Genomic DNA, 17,924 nt, shown 5'->3' with positions numbered 1-17,924 from the left:
AACTCGACCAGATCCGAACTTCACATTTAAAAAATCAGACTCGACCCGACCTCAATTTTTTTATTTAAAAAATATGATCATATCGGGTCGGATCGGGTAGGAATACTTCAAGTTTGGGTCCCATACCCCAACCTAGTTGTAATATTATATGTGAGAAAATGCCAATAAATAAATGCTACAGTAAGTGGTATCAAATTTCAGTTAATTGAACTGAGACACAAAAACGGAGTGGGGTACGCCCACTTGTAATGACTATGGGCAGTTATGACTTCTGACATATAAATCCAACTTTTCAATTGTTTAAACATTTTTATTCTTAACTATTAGTTTCTCATTATCTCTATTTTACTTAAATTTTCACTTTGATTTTACATAATTTTCAAATTATCTTTCTTATTATCATTTTATTCTTAGTTAATCATATAACATCGTTCTATTTTATTAGTTATTTCATAATATTTTTCTTAAAAGAAATATCATTTGATGCAATCAATGTTTATGTATTATAAAAAATTCGTAAAATTATAAAAATATAAAATTACTCTATAATTTTCAGAACTTATATTTTGAAATTTATATATTTCAAATTGTATTTAATTTATTTTAAATAAATAAATCGTTAAAATTGTAAAAGAATAATAAAAACTGAAAAAAAAACTTTATAAAATTTATTTATTTATATTTTATATCTTTCGATTCTTTTAAAAATTTAATATATTTTTTTAATTTATCACAAGTGACCATCTCCAATAACATCATGTGATCTTTTAACAAAAAATATTACTAAATGACCAATAAATAATAATACAGGAATAACTGAGGAAATATACAAAAACAAAATAAAAATTAAATTATTATACAAAGATAACAAGATATTAGACATATTTTTAATAAGGAAAACTGTAAAATTTATTTGATGATTAATACATAATTATTATAATTTAAAAGTTAATATAAATGTTTATCATTTCACTTATGATACATTTTAAAAAAAAAAAATTATACTTAATTATGCTTAAAGTATAAGTCTTTTACTATAATTTTAGATTTTTTTTTATTTTTTAATAAGATTAACCACTTCTATTTAACTTAAAACAAATTTATATTTTTTATATATATCGGACAATTAATCATACAACTATATTAATTTTTAAAAATTTAATAAATATATTATTTTAGTTTTTTAATGCTAAGTACAAGTTTATAGATTTATTGTATTTAGTTTTCAACTCACATTTCAATTCTTTAAACGCCAAGGAATTTGAAAAAGATGAGATGCTGTGAATGATGAGAAGGCAGGATTTGATTGCGGAAATCTAGTGCCATTGACCGAGTCGTGGATCTTAGGTTTATCGGAGCATGAGATGGATCATGATGGCTTTAGCAGCGGTACTGCTGTTGCTGCCGCTGTTCTGCCGTCTCTGCCACCTCCGCCGTCGATGCTTCTTTTCGTTCCGCTCCTGATAATGATTCTTCTCCTTTTCTTGGCCTTGTCTCCGTCTCAAGGCCCCACGTCTTCGTTGGTGCAGTTTGAACGTTGCGGGGGAAGCAAAAACGAAAGATAAAATCCAAAATCCGCCGGTGACTGATCAGATGTAAGGTTCTCTCCTTTTGTATGTACTTTCTTCAAGGATGTAAGTTTAATTCATTTTTCTTGTTGAATCTTTGACGGAGCAAGTTTGGATTCTTCTTCCTAATTGTCACTTAGATTTTTCATCTTTTTCCCTCATATTTTCTTTTCTTTCTTAAACAAAGATAGGCCTTCACTCGCACACTAACATTTCCAGTTTCAATATTTGATTGGAGAGAAAGAATAACGAAAGAAAGCAAATTTGATGCCATAGGTAATCATGCGATGCCACGTATTAGTAGTCGAGGGTATACAACTATAGATATAGCCATATAGGTGTTTATTGTTAACGATTGTTAAGCAGGTATCGTTACAAGTTTCACTATGATATTTAGGTACCTTACACAATTCTTCATCTAGATCTTTTTCTTTCTCCCTTTAAACTTTTATCTTATGTAGTATGATAAGAGATTTAAATTGTAATGGCCGTCGTGTTTTCGATTGAATTGTATTTATCGTGATTGCGGACATAGAAAATGCTATTACGGTAATTGTGAGTATCATAATCATATAATAACAGTTTCGAACAACACCACTACCATTATATAACGTATTTAAAAAATGGGCTGCTATTTAAATCTATGACGTAGATCTACTCTGTCCCTCTATTAGGTGCATTCTTCGATTTGTGTTCTAAGTGACCCATCTGTAAATGTGTTTTTCTCACCATATCTTTAGTCAAATCTATTCTTCTTTTTTCAGCCCAAATTCTGCCCCCACATAACAAAGCAAGTTCAATAGTTATTCTATATAATTTTGTTTAAACTCGAAGGTATAGTAAGATGACAAAACTTTATTTGTGTAACATCCTAACTAAATTTGGTAAGTTTGATGGACATGCAAGTGTGACATTGAAATCGTCAAAGTGATTCATAATAAAACTTTTAATTTTTTTGCTTTAAACGAAGTAATTTGAAAATTGAATAAGTTCAAACTAAAGCATAGAAATTTAAAATGCAGTTATTACAAAACGTGGAGTTCTAATATCGAATACTGTAATAATCGGCAAAATACATATAAAAAGATTTATAAACTAAAATTACATGGTAAGAATCCTACGAATACAAATGTATATTAAAATTATATAAATATAGTACCTTGGGATATCTACTATTAGAACTTCTTGATGATGTCGTTCCTCAAACTTAAATCAAAATTCAATAACATGTACACAGAATATAATTATGAACATTGAACTTACAAAGTTCAACTGTACACATATAATAGTCTACTATACTTCATAAATCTCATGAATATATAATCACAATACAAGTAAAAAACAATTGGAGTATATACCTACAATACACGTATCTTAATTATCATTTATCATATTTATACACATGATATAATCCCATCATAATTGTTATCACCAATATGTCTAACTTACTTGCTATCCAAGTAAACCTTAATATAACAGTTCAAATAAATAATAATTAAATATCAAGTATCTGGATAGTTCTTCGTCACTAAAATTAAAAATATAATATTGAGTGTTCAAAAAACTAACTAACCCACAACACTAGATCGACATGCAGTTAAATTAGTGCCTGTAAATCTAAATAGTAATAGCATAGTGATTATGGTCATTCATCATAACATCACACAATGGCAAGTTTATAGTCAATGCAAGCTCATTACAAACTTAATAACAAATAGAATATTTGTATTCACATTTATCTAACTCTAAACGTATTTTAATTATTCTAAGTCTTAGGATCTCATAGTAGATCGGTAGTCATTACATAAGAACATAAATGTAAAGCAGTCAAACTAGGCCTTAAAAAACGGAGAGTATTGATACTCTCATTAAGTATCCATACTTTAATATGGATATTGATACTCATAAAAAAGTAATCGATATTAAAATGACACATTGAATATGTTAAAAACTTAGAATTAAAAACATGTTATAAATTAATTCAAAAAAATTATAAATTACATGTGATAATGGTTTATGCCTAAATTTTTAATTGTATGTGTATTCTTGCTGATGGTGTAAAGATTGATTATTCTTGAACATAAAATATCTTTAAGTAAATCTTGAATCAAGCATAAAATTTTACAATAAGTTTAAAAAAAAATTGGGGTGAATAGAAGATAATATGTGTTTAAAGACTCTTAACACTTTGATAATAAACGCTCATTACTCCTGCATACGTGGTACTCGAATCCGAGTCCTCAAGAGATAACAATAAATTTCTTAACCAATGAGATCACTTGATTTGTGCAAACTTTATAATAGCTTTGATATCGGCCATTATCCCACCAAAACCAGGTGTACAACGCGGGTCAGGTCGAATTAATCAAAACGAAGCTTTGAAGTCGGGAGGGTAAACAAAAAAAATTGAAAAGACTCTTAAAATTTAATGATTACCAATATAATTTACTCTTAATTATGTAATAAAGTCTTTCAAAAATTATTTTTATCTATCTTAGTGGTTATGATATAATTTAGTTAATATTTTCCGGTAGGCTTGAATATCCTTATTTCCTTGAGAGGAAAAAAGTTCCAAAATAAATGAATAGAAGGAATATCTCTTACGCAGCCTGGAGCCATCATTGTCCTTCTCAAAATCCACATTTGATTGCCTTCATTTTCAAACAATGCGCGCTTTAATAAATCTGAAGGCGGTCGCCCATGTACCCATGATTTGGTGCATGACTGCATGTACTTGACATTCCCTTGTTCTTTGGATTTTTTTAATGGTACATTGAATAGTTAGGATTTAATCCCTAACCCTAATTATGTATAATTTGCATTCTAGGCAGTTGAATACAATAAAATTTATAGATATAATTTCATTTATCACGAGTCAACAAATTTAATCATTAAGAAAATTATTGTTATCTTTTAAAATTTCGGATTTGAACGCTGAGTATATAAGAGTACAAGCGTTCATTATTATTTATTGAATAATTCCTATCTAAGAGGAGGATAAAGGAAATTTTGCTCCTAATGACTATTGAAAAATGAGAAAATGTGAATTGAAAACTTTTAACAACTTGTTATATATATTGTTGACTTCTATTTTTAATTATACATGTAATATATTGATTTTTCAATATATACTTTTATATGTTATTATACATGTAATAATCTAAAAGTAGATTGATAACCAAATGAATATAAAATTAGCAAGTAACTAACTTGTGCAATGTACGGACATTTAAACTATTCATTCATACAATACAATAATTAATGAGTTGGTTAATTAATTTTATCATTTAATTATCGTTAAAATATAGCTGATATATTTTTAAAAATATGATTAAACATAATTTAAATGGAAATAATATACCTGTATGACATAATTATTTCTTTAAAAAAATTAAAATAGATAACGGACAATATTTAATATTTGACATTAAAAATCCAGTATTCTACTGATTGTTTGCAGTTTCGTCCGTATCCGATCAGATTTTATCAACTTTAATATAGAAATAATGAACAAGAACAAAAATCATCATAAATTTAGAAAGTGCCCGAAGCAATATTCTAATTGCACCCCCACACATCTTCAACCTAAAGCCCTTATTTTAAATTAATATTTAAACTTTTAAATATTTTAATTTAATTCTTAAATTATGATGTTAATATAAATTAATCTTTAAACTTTTAAATGTTTTAATTTCATCTCAAATTATTAGTATATGTTAGTTGAATTCCATATTAATAGAACTATTATAAAAATTATTAACTTTTATGTAAATAATAATGTATATCATGTAGTAATATAATTCGACATAAATAATAATTAATATTACATTTAAATAAAATTTACTTAATTTTGAAACATAGAAATATTAATAACAAATTGAGAAAACAAAAGTAAAAGTCAAAGAATATTTTGATTTTATTTTAATAACAATTTTGAGGTGCGTTAAATAAATTTAATTAATGTTTATATCACATTATATTATTATATTATACCTCAATACTTTTTTTTAACAACTATACATCAACGCTCACGTGATAATAATAATGTTTTACCATTTATTGACATATAACGTAATTAATATATATATATAGCTAATTTGGAAATAGAATTGAAATGCTTAAAATTTTTCACCAATATAGAGTTACCTATTGTTGATAGAAATCAAATTGATAGTAGAAACCAACAAACATAACTAGCAATGCAGTGTCAAATTTCAACGTTAAATAGTTGCTGTTCTTTTGTCCCTTTAAATTGGTTCATTAAATCAAACTTTGAAACAAGGTGATTAACATATTTACACGTGATACTTTGAAAAAGAAAATCATTCTACACGTGGAAGATAAACTTGTTGAATTTCATTTTTTTGAAAGATTATTGAATTTCATAAATAAAATAAATCGAGACATTTTAAAAAAAAATTACTGCTAAAGCGTAGAATATTATTTCTAATCTTTATATTATTAATTTAAATAAGATTATGTGAACCCAGACATATTAACCTTTTAGTCAAAAATGTGCAGTGATGGTGGTGACCTTTAACAACTCAAAATGTAACACTGAACCCAGCAAGAATTGGTTGCTATTTTGAAAGAGAGGATCGGCCTTGTCTAACACTTGACTTTCATGGTCTTCTCCCTTTTTCTTTTTTGGAAACTCTTCATCGTTATCATCATTTCGTCATACAATTAATTCCCTGTATAAATGCACGAAATTTAACCTATATTGCTTGCTCAGATATTAGCAATGAAGAAGAGGATTTATCGTATAGGATATATCCATATATAACGTGAAGATCCAGAGCGGTGAAGCATTTGATGTTGATCAAGAGATCGTTCATTTTCATGGTTGTATTAACGACGTTGATCTTAGTTTTCCCGTTGGTGATGCCGGAATTGCCGCCGCCGCCATTGATATTTCTCTGGGTTCCTGTATTGTTAATGTCCATTCTCCTTTTCTTAGCTTTATCTCCGGCAGAGTCTCCGAATATCGGCATGTCTTCCGTTTCAGGTAAAGCAAATACCTTTCTTTCTCTTCTTCTTTTTTCTCTTAGCATGGCAAGAATTGGTGGACATGATCAATTTGCAGAACTGAATAAATATCATCTGTGTTTTTATTTCCACTCGGTTCTAATTCCCGGTCGATTTTCCTTTGTGAAGAAAAAATATAAGAAAAATACAGAAGGTTATTATAATGTTTAAACATAATCATCATGTTGTGCATTGGGTACTATTAACATGAGCAATGTTAAAGTTAAGTGATCAAAATGAACTTCTTAAAAGTTTAATGCCCAAAAATGTGATTGATATTAAAGTTGAGTGATTAAATTCGTAGTTTATCTTTGTGATGGTTGGGACAATGCCTTAAAACATATAAAAGCTCGTACCCCTCTACCAGTAACTTCATGGAAGACTCTTGTAAAGCTGAAACAACCTAAGCAGCTATCTTCTGCAAAAGCTTTGAATACAAACCGCTTAGAATATTGCTTAGGAACCACAGCTGATATTAAAGCAGGATGGTAATGGATTGATTTATATGGCTGAATGGTACTGTTATGAAAAAATAAAAAACATGTTTTGCAGTAAATAGACTTAGTGGTGTGAAACACTTTGTTCAAAGATTTCTTTTATGCTTCCTGGATATAACAAAGTCTTAAAACATCCTGAAATAGAATAATAAAAATGGTTAAAGCAAAGTTCATTTTATTAGATCTTAACTTGTGGTGTTCTTATACAACAAAATTCCCACGAAATGCTATGTGTTCCCTTTTCAATAATAATCCTCTCGCGCAATATTTGAGCCAGACCAGCTTGCACCACTCGCGCTCACTAGTTTCCAGTCTAGTGCACTCCCAAGCTTCAAAGATTCTAAAACCTCCATTCTTAAATGATATCAGTTCCGTATTTTTCACTGATCCATCACCTGGCAGCACGGTACCCCTTTTTAGAATAAATTCTCGATAGAAAATAAAAATGATATATCTAAAATACATGAGAATTTAAAAATTTTAAGAGGATCGATATATTTTTCATTACACTAAATCATAGAGTAGAGATATTGCTTATCCACAAACTTCCTAATAATTTCATGTACTAACTTCTCGTTGTTGCTTAATTATCCACAAGCTTTTCGTCGACGGAGGAGCACATTCTTCTCCATTCGAGATCAAAACCCGAGATTGGACCATGATTGTTGGGGAGAACAGCCCCCCGATCAGATGGGAGATAACCGCAAAAAACAAAGGAAACAGGAGACAGTGCCAATAAAAGGAAAGAAAACCTGTGGAGAAGAAAAAGGGGAGACAAAAAGGAAGGTGATGGGTCAATGGTAGATGATCAGCATAAAATTGATGTCGCCACATGCCCACAATGACGGGGAAAAAAGAAGAAAAATTTAGCAATGGCTCATTCTTCTCCACTCATTTCATTTTTCATGTCATGGGAAATGAAATTGCATTATGCATTTCATACTACTTGTACTTTCTCATTGAACTTATAAATAGAATATTGTATTATATTATTTATATTGTAATTTAAAGAAACTAATAGGGAAAAAAAGAATGATCAACTGTACTTTTTATATATAAAAATAATAGAATTACAACCTAACAAGTCGGGAGCTACCCAACCACTTTATATCATTATCAAGTAACTTAAGAATCGGCCTTGGAGGGTTGGTAAAGCTAGTGCAATCAACAACATAACTTGCAGCTAACGTTGCCATTCGATCAGCCACAACATTCCCTTCTCGGTTGGCATGTTGTACTCGTTCATTTCGCAGCTTTTGCGGTAGCATCTTCAAAGAGCGCATAACACCCTAACTACTGTGCTCCAAGACTATGTTTCTAAGAACACGTACTACCGCAAGATTACCAAGCTCCAAAATTACATTACGGGCATCTATATTGCGGGCTTTACACTCACCGTCCACAAATCTGCTTCAAAAAATAAACAGCAACCAATCATACGTCCATAGCACCAATCACCATTAGAGTCACGAAGAACTCCCTGACATAAGCTACTCCCGTCACTGCATTTCTTGCCCCATCAGAATTCGCTTTTATCTACCCTCCTCCACCTCAGACCAAACAATCAATCTCATATCATACTTGAAAAGAATGATAAGAAATACAATTAAAATCAGCCTATCTAAGGAAACCAAATCCGTACATAAATAAATATAATCCCCAAAAGAAATCAGCTTTGGTAAGCTGTCGACAGTCAACAATTTATTATGCAGCATGGATGCATTGACTATTGCAATTGCCTTCTGTTATGAGTAACACGGGTTGGTGAATGATTTCTATTGTTTCTCAACTCTATTACTTGAGGCTCTAGGTTAGTTAGTGCTGGACCATTCCTCTGCACTCTTTATTACGAACGCTATTATATAACATAGGATAAATATTTCAAACTGTAGACCAAAAGCAGGACGATGATAGTTTCTTTTGGGTTGTTTGATCCAATTACCTTTTGCTTTTGCTTGTATAAATGTTTAAACACTTCAATTGGTGTAATGTAATTGATCATACTCCCATCCTATGTATAGTAATGATAATAATCATCCAACACTAGATTTTGGTTTGTATAGATAGTCAAGCAAATCACCCCGTCATGGGAATTGTTATCTAAGAGATTTTGGTTGCAAATGAGTGGAAAAGATGGCAAATAACAAGTTATGCCAATAAAATCAGTGGCTTGAGGAAAGAAGATTTCTTCAGGCATGTTATGTTTTCTATACCAACTGTTGTACCACGTTGCTTCCTGGTCTGACTGAGAGTTCAAGAACCTGGAGTCTTTGATTGATTGAATAATGCCGAATGAAAGCTCTGGCATTTTATATCAACAATTTGTCAATTTCTAAATTCTAATGATATCATCAGCTGACATATCCATCAACTTGGAAACGAAACAAAAAATCTGAAATATTTGAACAAAATTCAGGAAATTGGATTTGTATTCGAGATTAGAAGGAGCCGGCCTTGGCCCCCTAAAATTTGAAAAAAATACTATATCCTTGAATTTTAAAAAAATTTCCCTTTAGACCCCAAAAAGCTAGAAATTTACCTTGGCTCTTAAAAATGTTGATTTTTTTTTTACAATTTTATAATTGACCCCTCAAAATTTAGTGCCATGAACACTTGTACACGGTAAGACTTGATTTTCATGACGTTGTGCTGGAAGGGATCTGCCATCAACTTCTCAAACCTCCCTCGGACGGAGACCTATCCTCTAGCATATGGAAAAGACATTGCTGCTAAATACAGTTCAATATCAGGAGCAAGGTACTTCAATGAAAATAAAATGATCAACACATTGTTGACTCGGTATGTTTAATTTGTAGCCATTGTTGTAATGAATCCTGTTGAGTGCTAATTGCAGGAGTTGCTATCCCGGATCCTTAGATCCAGCAAAGGTGAAAGGAGAAGTGATTGTTTGTTTGGACAGTTTCCCAGTGGTATCAAGGGAAACCAAGAAATTAGTAGCCGAAGATGCTGGATCCAAGGGATTGATTTTGATCGATGAAAATGATAGAAGTGCTCCTTTTGATTCTGGACCATTTCCATTTGCCGAAGTTGGAAGTACCATAGGATCAAGTACTTCAACTCTAACAAGTAAGACCACCTACCTATATATACATATTTATTATTTTTCGAGTTTGTATTTGATGTACTTCCCGTATACAAATCTACACAGATAGTAAACAGTGCATAAACTTATACACTGTCAGTTTCGATATGATTTAAGTTTTCCGTTTATGTTGTGATAGGAATCCAATTGCGACTATCCTTCCTACAGATGAAATTCCAAGGCATAAACCAGAACCAGTGATGGCATATTTTCATCAAGAGGTCCCAACCTGCTAACAGAACATTCTCAAGGTAATATTTTCTCCATCACACAAATACCTACAAACTTACTGGTATTTTACTTTCCTTCCTTTAGCCTGATATAATGGCTCCAGGGGTGGCCATTTTAGCTGCGGTGATTCCAAAAGTTGAAGAAGGGAGTACCTCGATTTGTAAGAAGCCGCCCGGATATGCCATAAAATCCGGAACATCGATGGCCTGTCCACATGTAACAGGGGCTTCTGCATCGTAATGTCTGTCCATCCTAAATGGACTGCTTCCATGATCAGATCGGCACTCATGACAACCGGTAAAGTTACCAACTTTATCAGTAAATGAAATCCATGATTTGGACTAATGTTGGCCCTTCCTTTTACCTAATGCATCAACGGTGTATGATAACATGGAGAAAACATTGATGGACAGTTTGGGATCCTTTGCCATCTCACGAGACGGGAGCCGGAGAAATCAGCCCACTCAAAGCCCTTAATCCAGGACTAGTCTTCGAAACAACAAGCAAAGATTATCTTAGATTGCCTTGTTACAACGGATCCCCCATTTCGATCCATGTAGAAGACAAACTTCAAATGCCCGAGAAAACCTCCAGCAATTTCATTTCCGGCATCAATTATCCATCAATCTTCATAAGCAGACTAACCAAAATTGAAGGTTATCGAAATATTAAAAGAAGTGTTACAAATGTTGGACTCCCAAATGTGACATACACTTTCATTGTGCAAGCTCCCTTGGGGATGGAAGTCAAGGAATATAATAGGATTATATCTGGACCCAAATATGAACAATTACAATCACGATATAATAGGAATATATTTGTACCCAAATATGAAACGGATAATGGTTATTGTTTTATTATTTATAACTATGTCTGCATGACACACACATATATGAGTAGAAACTATGCTACCTTCAACAATATAGTTTGCTTATAAAATTTCAAGATTTCTCAAGTTTGTCAAAAAGGTTTCTCCAACTGTGGAACCAACCTTAACAAACACAGCTGGATAACCAAATGGAGCTTCAATCCGAGCTTCAGAACCATGTTTTGGTATAACTTTCCAGTCCAAATGTGTTTCCAAGCACAAGTTTCTCCAACTGGAAATAAGCTTTTACATTTTTCTTCCCTTTGTAAAGGACAGGAACTACTAGGATCACTGCCTACCAAGAACTGCTGGTAACTCAAGCTTTGAACCCGCTCATCGTCCGGGTAGTGAAGAAACAGGTGACGACAGACAGGTAATCCCTTTTGAGCTGCTTCCTGTTTGTTTTGTGTAAAAAAAAAACCCATCAAGTTTGTCAGATCATTAGAAATATGTTGCTTGAATTATCGTTGCATATGTAACTGCATGTTTCTCGCATTACCTTTACGAGTTGGACTCTGTAGAACTTCCATGCTTTGTAAACTTTAGCAAAGCGTGCAAAATGGGATAGAGTTTTTTCATTAGAGTAAAACTGGCTGTTGCACCGAGGCTTGTTCCCTGCCAGACGAAACATTGATATTAGTAACAATATCACACCACAGTACCAAATATAGTTATCTTTAAAAGAATTCAATTTTGTAAAGAATGGTGATTTCGGCTTCCTATGACCAAATCTATGATTCCTTCTTTCAATATCTCGTAATCTTGAAAACATACTTCACTATGCCTAAACCTGCGTATCATGTTTCTATAAAGCTCCTGAATTATGTTAGGGACATACTTAACATTAAACCTAAAATTAGTGCAGTAACTTGTGTTCTAGGTAACAATTAAAAGCTTTGTTGATGTTTGAGGAGTGTTCGTCTAATTTTAACCAAACTAAAATGATGATATCGAAAGTAACTGTATGTTTGATTGTTAGGATCTTTCGGAATGAAGGACTTTGACTTGCCTCAGTCCGGAAAACTATGGTGAACGCGTTGAGCTCCATCCATCTCAAAGCAACTCTTCACTTCGACAGTACTTAATAACAGGTAAGTTTATGGTACAGTAGCCTCCAATATCACTATGGTTAAAGCAAAACCCGAAAGTCCACTGCATAAGGCAACGACAGAACTTTTTATCCCATCATTAACTTGCCAGCTTACCATTTGGTCCCCTTCCCAAAACAGCATCCCCATCTAGGACTATCCCTGAAACCAGCCCTCATGAAGAAGACCAAGTCTCCTAGATCTTCTCTCTCCTTTCCCGCATGATTATTTTTCCATTCTTCCACAAATTCGCGATTTATTTGAGCCCATAGTTCTGGGTATTTGTTATGGGCAGAAATAGGATCTTCACCTGAAACGATGAGTATATATTCATTGATATAGTTTTAACAGAAAAACAGTAGGCATAAAGGAGACGAGGGGGCTAAGAAACAGGAAATAATTATCATGTAATCATTTGATCTGCAAAGGAGATTATACAAATGTCTCCTACCAAGAAACTCTCTAGTTTACTGCACGTGGCAAGAAAGGCTGCAATTAATTTGAGGATGTTGAACCACAGAATGGCTATAACACACTTCGCAAAAGGACTATTTACTATGCTTGTTACTAAATTGAAGGGAAATTTACTAGGGTAATAAATTCAGAAAATAACATGTTAAATGATCTAAGCATTTCGGAAGACAGCATGGGAATGATAGCCGATTGAAATCTTGAAATTTGTAGTTTAGTTATGAGATGGCAAACTAGTTTGGAGATGATTGAAACCAGTGCCAGCAAAATGAGAGAACATTAATAGTGCATCAGTAAATGTATGGTTCACATATGAACCTGAATAGAGCACAGCATCCACAGGCAGACCTTCACCAAAATCAGCCATCCAACCTCTCACGCCATCAACCACCATTTCCTGTAAAATCTGCTTAAACCAACTTGCTGTCAGTGGGTGTGTCAAATCTAACATTCCCACATCAAATGCTGTATTTGGAACCATGTATAGTTCTCCATGCTTATCTTTCACCAATGTCCAGCTCTTTTGCTTCCTCGAAGAGATTTCTCCTTTTGTTAGGCTTCTCATCCACCTGTAAAGAGAAGTTGAAATTCCAATAAGGGTTCAAGCTTACATCATTATCAAACTAAAGTGCAGTGGTTCATAAAAGATTGTTTGGAAAACCTGTACTCAAAAAATATCTTCAATAACTGGGTAAAGAGAAATAATTGCAACACCCTATATTGGTTAGACAAGTGCATATATTTAGCTTGTTCATTGCTATGGATCTAACAAGACATCAAAGAAGCAGCAGCACAGGAAGAAAAGTACCAGTGCCAAACAAGGGTTGCAGTATGTCATCACTTTAATGTAGTTTGTGCCAAGATCTTTAACCAGCTGTTGCCATTCGGGGTATCTTGTTACGTCAACTTCCCAGTTCCACCATAGTTGTGATCCAATCAATGTTTCCCTTTGCCCCACCCAATCCTACATCATAATGGCTTCAACATCAAAGTGACAGAAAACTTGTATCTGGATTTCTTAGTTTATTATGTTTGCTTAAACATACTAAAATTTATTTTGAAACATCTCATACTAGCTGATAGATCACAAGTTGCAGCCCAACTCCTCTAAACTTATCAACAAACAAAACTAGCTTTACTATGTTTCAAGTTTTTCTGAAACTAAAACACAAACTTGTTGATTTCTATCAGTTTCAGTATTGAGCAAACCTGCAACCAAATGCGGAAATGGGAACCTTATAGGTTTTCAATTTATCCCAAACAGAGCGTACAGTTTCCGTGCCCCCTTGCATGCCAACCACTGCTCCTGATATTACCCATTCAGGGAGCTCAGGAGGCCTCCCAATGGTTTCCGTGAAGTGTTCAATGATCTCCAAAGGTGAGTTTCCATGCAGTATCCTCCCTTGCATTGCTTTTCCATGTATCTGCAAGCTCCAGCATACAAAAAATAAAACTGCAAGTTTTAAATCTGATTGAGCCTCAAACAACCTAGTTCCTTACGAGCTTTATGACATTCATTAATCTTAAGTATACATATGTTTCAACGGACTACAATTAATAACTCTAGGATATAAAAAAGATACAACTTTGCATCACTTTCATAACCAAATTCAGTAGTCTTATGATTTGTTTTAAATCTGAAATTCAGTTTTATGCGACCTGTATCTAAAAATACCTGTACTTGGACCCTATCATATCGAGTCAGATCAAATATGGAATAGTTGTATCCTTCCAAGTAAAGAGACCTCATCTTGGATGTCATATAGAAGGGGGAAGGAGCATAAGTAGTACTCCAGTCTCCCCCAGCTCTGCAACAACGAAATTTCGTCTTGTGATCAAACTTCAAAGCCATCAAATTCACGCTTAAGCAGCCTAAACCTCTAACGATATTGCAAAGTAACCTTACCTGTAGCTAACCAAGTTGGCAGCAAAGTAATAGGTTGATCTCCTCTTCCAATGCCTTGTTCTTGAACAAAAATGGGCACCCTTCTACCCTTAAAATTCATGTGAGAAAACTGCTCTCCAAAACCAAAAATATCTCATTTCTTCACTTGCATAGGTTAAACAAACCCTGTTGAACTCTGTTATAGTTTCCGCGACATTCGATTCTCCTAGTTCCTCCTCGATGAAGAATTTGCGGTCAACCCTTTTTCCTTGAAAGGAACCAGCACCATCCCACATTCCATTTTCGGCGCCGTCTTAGTTTCCTCCTTAAGCGGCGGTAACTTTCCGATGCTGTTTGAAGGTGAAGCTTTGTGGCGATGAAGCTGAAATTTAGGTTGTCCAATTTTCACTTGGAATCCAATTTGGTTATTTTCCTTCTGATCAAACAATACCCAATACCTAGCTGAAGCAGAAGATATCTTTGCCTCGGATTTTATGCAACTTCGAGGCCCTTTCATTTTCCTTCTGCTGAAAATGTGACCTGTTAACCAAACAGGGCAATCTGCGAACTTGGGGTTTCTTTCGAGATGATCCAAATCCAAATAATCAGGCAGAAAGCCATGATGTTCATCGAAAAATCGATTGATAAAAATTATATCTTCATACTCTGGTGATGGCAGACCAGTTGAATATATCTGCTTTTGATAGCAAAAGAACCCCTGCTTTCTTCCACCTCGGTCTCAGCCACGGCTGCAGATATAAATGCCTCTCCAGGGATGGTGGACCATAATGACTTTGAAGGCTGAGAAAGGTGAGAAATTGAGAGACATCCACCATTTTCGGTGCTCCAAAGAAGCTGAAAATCCTTCCCAACTTGGAAACTTTGGTTGGGAGGCAGTGTCTGGGAAGTGGTGAAGAGATACCTTGAATGAAGGGGATAGATCTTGGGGGAAGGGAAAGGGTTGTTTAGATGTTTATGGTGCTTTTAGTGATCTTAAAGGTTGACATATTGTGTTCATGGACAGATTCTTGTTTGTAGTGATTTCTTAACGTTCTATATATAAAATATAAAAATGCCAGTGTTGGTCTTACCAAAATAAATTGCAAGGGGTAACGTTTATTGTAATTTCAATAATAATTTCATGTAATAAATAAAAATTAATGTACTAGGAATTTTATTAGTTACTAATTCATTTTTTTTTGTGATGCTTTATGTAATTTTTTATTTATTAATCAATTTATGTGATTTATATTATGAATTTCATTCAAGTAGTTAAGGGATCGATTATTTCTCTCAAGAGGTTAATTTTTATTGGTAAATTAAAGAATTATTGTAACACCTCAACCCGTATCCGATCCGGATACGAGTCCGAAGTGTCACATTGACTTTTCAAACATTTATTCATATAAAATAGTTAGTAATTTAAAAACTTTGATAACATTTAACTTATTCAAAACGTTTACAAAATATATATCAGAGTTCATACAATTTATGTCTTAGACTACATGCCAACTACACTCTATATACAATACCTATATTTTCTGATCTGACATTTGGTAAGGAAAACTGACCTGTCTTGCTCCGCATTACTCTTTACTCTTCTCGAAACCTACGTATGAAACAATCACACGCTAAGTCGAAGACTTAGTGAGGCATAACAACTTATAATGCACTTTATAACATATCAATACATGCATGTTCTGTTCTATCATGTTATATCAATTCCATGCATTCTTCGTATCATATAAAATCATATCAGATCAATTGCAGAAATTCATACATACACATAATTCATCATTAACAGTTTATCATGTAATCACATACTTTATGGTTAACCTTTTCAATCAAACACTATACACACAACATCATATCATTTCTATAACATTTATCATACCACTAACATATATTTGTTCATGTCTCTGGATTAGCCCATGTACATATGTGAGAAACTATCGATATGTGAGTCTATAGAGGTTGTGCACTAATGCTGTCACCACAGCTCGTATAAATTGCACCGAAGTGCCGCGTAGAATTGCGCCGTAGTGCCATATAAAATGTCCATAAGGACCACATATTATTCCTTAAGAATCATACATATATTAGGGATAAGTATGTGTCTTTCAAGACTTCACACATGTTCCACAGAATATATATCCCGAAGGACGCGTAGAATTGCACCGTAGTGCCATATAATGATGTCCATAAGGACCACATATTATTCCTTAAGAATCATATACATATACTAGGGATCAAGTATATGTCTTTCAAGACTTCACACATGTTCCAAAGAATATACATATGTCCCGAAGGACCGCGTAGACCCTCGACTCTTGGCATGCCAACTATACCCCTAGCTCTCATGACACATAACATGGGCGTTATTATTTATTTCATTTCAATATTCACATAAACTTGTAATTCACGTATCATATCACGTATCACATAGCTTCTTTTCATATTATCACATAGTCACGTAGTTCACTTACACGTAGATCATTTCCATATAATTCACATGTCACATATATCATGTTATCATATAATTTCTATCATTTCTCACCCAATCACATTTATTCATGTAAACATACTTATCATATCTTGTTCACATAAGATCATATACTTCATATAACATATAGAAAACACCTAGAACACCTTCACGTAGCTTAGTCATAGGTCTTATCTCATAACACATACTGTTTTCCATATATTTCATATATTTCTTATACCCTCACATAATTCATTTAACATACATAACATATCATGTAACATTATAATAGAAATACCTATAAGTCATATCACTTAGAGCACATATACTTATAGTCCACATTGCTTATATCTTAATCTTATGCCTTCTCTTAGACATATATATATATTCACATGTTCAGGTAATCCACCATTTCATCACATAATTATGTATTCATATAACTCATTTCATTTCATATCTATATATATAATATATATTCTCAAGATTTATCCTAATATAATCATATAGCACGCTTATAATTCATATTCATATTCATCTAGTCAGACTTATAAACACATCTCACTTCTATTATTTCTTTATATTATAATCTAATCTGTTTACTTAATTCAATTTCATATAACTCTTATAATCTTCTCATATAGCTTCATAATTTCTATCATATAACCCCTGTGTTATAGTTTTATTAAACATATGAATCTTTCCC

General features: G+C 32.9%; 2 pseudogenes; one reads left to right on the top strand and one right to left on the bottom strand.

Annotated features, from left to right (window-relative positions):
• Positions 1–9,731: 9,731 nt before the first annotated feature.
• LOC120159985 lies at positions 9,732–11,353 on the top strand (annotated as a pseudogene).
• Positions 11,340–15,746, bottom strand: LOC120160017 (annotated as a pseudogene).
• Positions 15,747–17,924: the final 2,178 nt, after the last annotated feature.

Source organism: Hibiscus syriacus, unplaced genomic scaffold (assembly GCF_006381635.1).
Source record: "Hibiscus syriacus cultivar Baekdansim isolate YM2019G1 unplaced genomic scaffold, ASM638163v2 tig00111388_pilon, whole genome shotgun sequence".
Classification (NCBI taxonomy): domain Eukaryota; kingdom Viridiplantae; phylum Streptophyta; class Magnoliopsida; order Malvales; family Malvaceae; genus Hibiscus; species Hibiscus syriacus.
Note: the sequence above shows the minus strand (reverse complement) of the source record. Positions and strands in the feature narration are given on the sequence as shown.